This window comes from Zeus faber (assembly GCF_960531495.2).
Source record: "Zeus faber genome assembly, chromosome: 9".
In the NCBI taxonomy this organism is placed as follows: domain Eukaryota; kingdom Metazoa; phylum Chordata; class Actinopteri; order Zeiformes; family Zeidae; genus Zeus; species Zeus faber.
The window spans coordinates 11,350,880-11,355,879 of NC_137197.1; positions in this window are offsets into that span (position 1 = coordinate 11,350,880).

A 5,000-nucleotide genomic window follows, 5' to 3' on the forward strand; every position below is an offset into this window, starting at 1 on the left:
TGGGTGGATGAATGGGTGGATGGATGGATGGTTGGATGGATGGATGCATGGATGGATGGATGGATGGATGGATGCATGGATGGATGGATGGATGGATGCATGGATGGATGGATGGATGGATGCATGGATGGATGGATGGATGCATGGATGGATGGATGGGCGGATGGATGGGTGGATGAATGGGTGGATGGATGGATGGTTGGATGGAGGGCTGGATGGATGGATGGACAGATGGATGGATGAGCGCATGGAGAGATTGTTATTAATATTATTATGATCTTATTATTAATAATATTATTATTAGTAATTGTATTAATTTCATTAACAGCCGTCATATAATAAGCGACGCAGCCTTCTGTGGGTGAAGTGTTTTTAGTCTATTGTACGTCTGCAGATTCCTCCTGTTGTTCCTCGTCTTTTGTTTTGTTTGGTTCCTGTCGTCCTGGTTGGACAGGAGCAAGGTTGAACTTTCTCTAAATCACACACAGAGCCCAGGGCACACGGGGCCTAGGGCTGGAAGACAGCACACAAAAATACACGGCACAATGGCCCGGCGGACCATATGTCACATTCATGCTGATATTTATTATTTAGGCGCGTGAGGAATCTATGTGACGTTTCCTATACCCAAGGCGGACATATAGAACCATATAAAGCGAAGTGGGCCATTGAAACGGACGACAGAAAACTAAAATATGGAGTTGAGACTTGATATCGGACTGAAATAAATCAATAACATTATCCTCCCCCACTGTATGTCTGCTCCGTCACACATATGAAAAAAAATACGACAGCACTGAATTAAAAGACAAAATAAAAAATAGCCAGCGATGAAGAGGGAAGAATCAAGGCGGGAGGCGTTGCTGCATTGACTGACTGACTGACTGATTGTTTGATTGATTGATTGATTGATTGATTGATTATTAGCATCAAATTGGATCTTATTATTAGGATGGTTGGTTTGACTTGCCAGCTTGACAGGTTGAAGCTGAGAACGTAGGTCATGACTTTTCTGTTCCAGCACTTGTGTTTACAGCAGTGACTGACTCAGCCCCAGGTGTCGTTGTGAGAATAGAACAACGTTCACCACAACGGTGCGACGATTGCCTGCCATACCGCTTTCCGCCACAGGGTGACGCTGTGTTGAGACCAGCTATTAACCTTGCTGACTGTTTTTTATTTTTATTTTTAAACAGGATATGGTAAACCTGAAATTCTAAATTTGAAGGTACAATTCACACGAGTCTTTATTATAAAGCCTTAATGTAAGTCCTATGTAAATGTATGGGACGTGTGCAGAATATAACGTAAAACCATCAACTAGGGGTTATAATGATAATAATAATAATAATAATAATAATAATAATAATAATAATAATAATTATTATTATTATTATTATTATTATTATTATTATTATTATTATTATTATTATGTAGTTACATTTTAAGGAGAAAATAGTTGGGAATAGGTTTAAGAAGTAAAACAAAAAAAACACCTGAATCTGATGCATTATTGATTATTGAAAACATGAAATTAGGTATTGGCCTTTTACCGCTTAGGGTTCAGAAGATTTGAAGTGCCCGCTGGGTAGTACAGTCTATTTCAGGACTAGTGGCCATACTTCAGTTTTGTGAACCAGATGATACACGGACACTACAATAGGTTTGTTGGATGAATTATGCATCTCGCAGAACTTCCACCGTACTGTACCGTGAGAGTTGGCTCCGGCATTATTCATAATTTAAACCCTAATAGATGTTTTCATTCCCGTGTATTAGGGAAGGAGGTGAATGCGGCTGCATGCATACATGCATACATACTGTACCCGGTGAGGCCGTCTTCAGGTCCTGGCTCTGGAATGTTAATTTGTTTTAATTAATATATGAGGAGTGAGCGCAGGGGGGTTGAATCTGAAGATATTGAGGTGAGTATGTTAAAAACTTCAACGCCATTTATACCGCAAGAACCCTACTCACTCCATAGATAGATAGATAGATAGATAGATAGATAGATAGATAGATGACAATATAAACTCAACCTAATGATAGATAACAAAATATATAACAATAATAATTTAATAATCAATGATTATTTACTAATTTGATATAATAAAACAATTTAAAAATTGATTAAAAATAATATATATATATATCCACAGTATATATATAAGTGACCTAAAAATGAATAAAAAAATAAAATAAAAATAAAAAAACCAACCAGAAATATTTGGTAATAATCAATAACTAATGAAAGCCAGCCGTGAACCAGACGGCAAACCTAAGATGGGAAAAAATTGGTAACGTACAATAAACCCAATGACAAAAACAGGAAATTATAAGTTGTTGCGGCGCCGTCCTGGGTGGCAGCCTGTTTCATCAGCTCCTGCAGTTTTTAACAGTCTTTAACGTTCCGTCATTCGACAGCAGCCTTACCCCAGAACGTGCCTTCATCTTCTTCTGTCCACTCGTATCTACGTTTCAGGTTAGTCTGAGTTTACTTTGCGTCACTCGCGTTTGTTGACGTGCGTGTGAAGCCCGACTGACCGGACGGCGCCCGCCTCGGCGAGGGAAGCGCTCCTGAGGTGAGCAGGGGCTCTGCCGGCGGACGTGCGGGCGGAGAAGAGGAACAGGAGACTTAAACCTCACCTTCCGTCGACTGCGGTGGGGAACGTGTGATCGCCGACCAACAGGGCGGACGAACTCACAGCACCGGCGAGCAGTGGGCGCGAGCGCCGGGAGTGCAGCTCGCTGCGTTTCATGGAGATATGGCTGAACGGGAACATACCGGAGTGTCCGGTGGAGCCTGGCCGGCTTCACACCAGCGCGAGCCGACAGGGGACAACAAGGCGGTAAGGAGGCGGGAGGAGGTCTAGCCCTCTTTGTTGACTCTAAATGCTGTAACCCTGGACATGTCACGGTGAAGGAGAGCATCTGTACTCCAGATCCAGAGCTGCCGGCTGTGTGACGGAGGCCAGTCGAGTAGGGAGTTCTCTCACACCGTAGTTGTTGCTGTCTACGTCACGCCATCGGTGTTGGCTGCGACACGCTGACGTTATCCACTCTCCCGTCGCCGGGTTACAGGCACAACACTCCACGTTCACGGAGTGTTGTCACGTTCGTGACAACCAACAGGGACTTAAACCTTGTCTCCCGCTACAAAAACCCTGTCTAACTTTACTCAGTGCGTGAAATGCGAAACACTCCTCCCCCTCTGCCACCGGAGATAACCGCGGGACCGAGACCTCCGCCCATCCCAGTCTGTCCCTCGCGCCACAGAACATCCTAACGACCCCCTTCACCTCCACCAGCCCATTTATCACATCCAGCCAGGTGAGACGGGAGCTACCCAAGCTCCGAATCAACAAAGCAATGGGTTCAGACAATGTTGACCCCAGGCTGCTTAAAGCATTGCCGGACAGCTTGCAGGCGTGTTCCAGCACCTCTTCAACCGCTTCCTGAGGCTGAAGATAGTGCCCCAGCTGTGAAGGACCTCCTGCAATGTTCCGGTGCCCAAGAAAGGACATCCCAGAACTCTCAACGACTACGGGCCAGTGGTGCTGACCTTGTATGTCATGAAAGCCTTTGAGAGTTCTGCAGCACCTTAGGCCCCTGGTGAATGACTCCCTGGACCCCCTGCAGTTTGCGCACCAGGCCCAAATCAGCGTGGACGACGCCACCATCTTACCCGCTGCACAGGGCTTACTCACACCTGGAGAGGCAGCACAGTGGGAGTTATGTTTTTTTGTCTTCTTCTGTGCTTTCAACTCCATCCGGCCCTTCCTTCCTTCGCAGGAAGACCATGACATGGTGGCCACGTCCGGCTGCAGGGCAGCCTGTCAGATGTGGTTATGGTCAACACTGTGGCACTCCAAGGAACCGTAGTTTCACCGCTGCTTTTCACCATCCACACCTCCGAGTTCTGCCTCAACTCTGGAACGTGCCACCTCCAGAAGTTCTCTGATGACTCCTCCATCGCGGACTGCATCAGTGAGGGTGAGGAGGAAGAGGAGGAGGAGGGGTACAGAGGGGTGGTTGGGAGCTTCGTAAGGTGGCGTGGGAAGAACCACCTCCAGCTTCACATCAGCAAGACCAAGGTGCTGGTGGGGGACTTCTTCTTTACCTTCTTTACCAGCACGCCAATTAGCAGCAGGCTAATTTACCCCCCAGGGGATTAAAGTGTGTTAAATTATTATTGTTTTTGATAATTATTCAAGTAAAGTGTTATCTACTAAAAGAAACGGACAAAACAAACAGAAAAATAAACCTAAAATTGAACAGTAAACAGAAATAATGGCAATAAACACGTGGGCCACTGTATCAACACACTCACATCCTGAATGTTTTCGCAATTTGTGCAGATGTTACACAGTTCGCTTCATATCACAATGCAAAATGGCCGGCTGCAATAATTCTAATAGTAATGGATAGCGTAGCATCTTAAGCGGAGCCACAACTAACCTTCCTCCACCAAACCACTTAGCTTTTCAGTTATAGATGAAATGATGACATCTTTTATTGAAGCCATCCAGTCACACACACTTACACACACACATACACACACACACACACACACACTTACACACACACACACACGGCGGGATCCTCCCTCCATTAGGCCCGTGCTGATTTGCTCTAAGTGATGGCCTCGGCGCGGTCCAATTTCCACGCCTGCTCTTATACTTGTTCCTGGGAACGTTCCCAGTTCACCGAGGTGTCATGGGCTCAGGCGCGGGGATCAGTCAGAGCCAATGAGGCCTTGAGAGGGACGAGGCGAGGGGATGCGAGCGGGGAGGAAGGACAGAGGAGGAGAGGAGGCGAAGGGAGCGAAGAGGGAAGCGAGGGGGGCTCCAAAAGGAATGGATCGGGGTTTTTTTTTTGGGGGGTTTTTTCCCCATCTTCCGATCGGCTTTGCCGTCACCTGTTTGCGCACGCCAGCGTTTGCACATACGCACAGGACATGAATAATTCCTGCCGCGCGTTTTTCTTCTTGCGACCGCGGC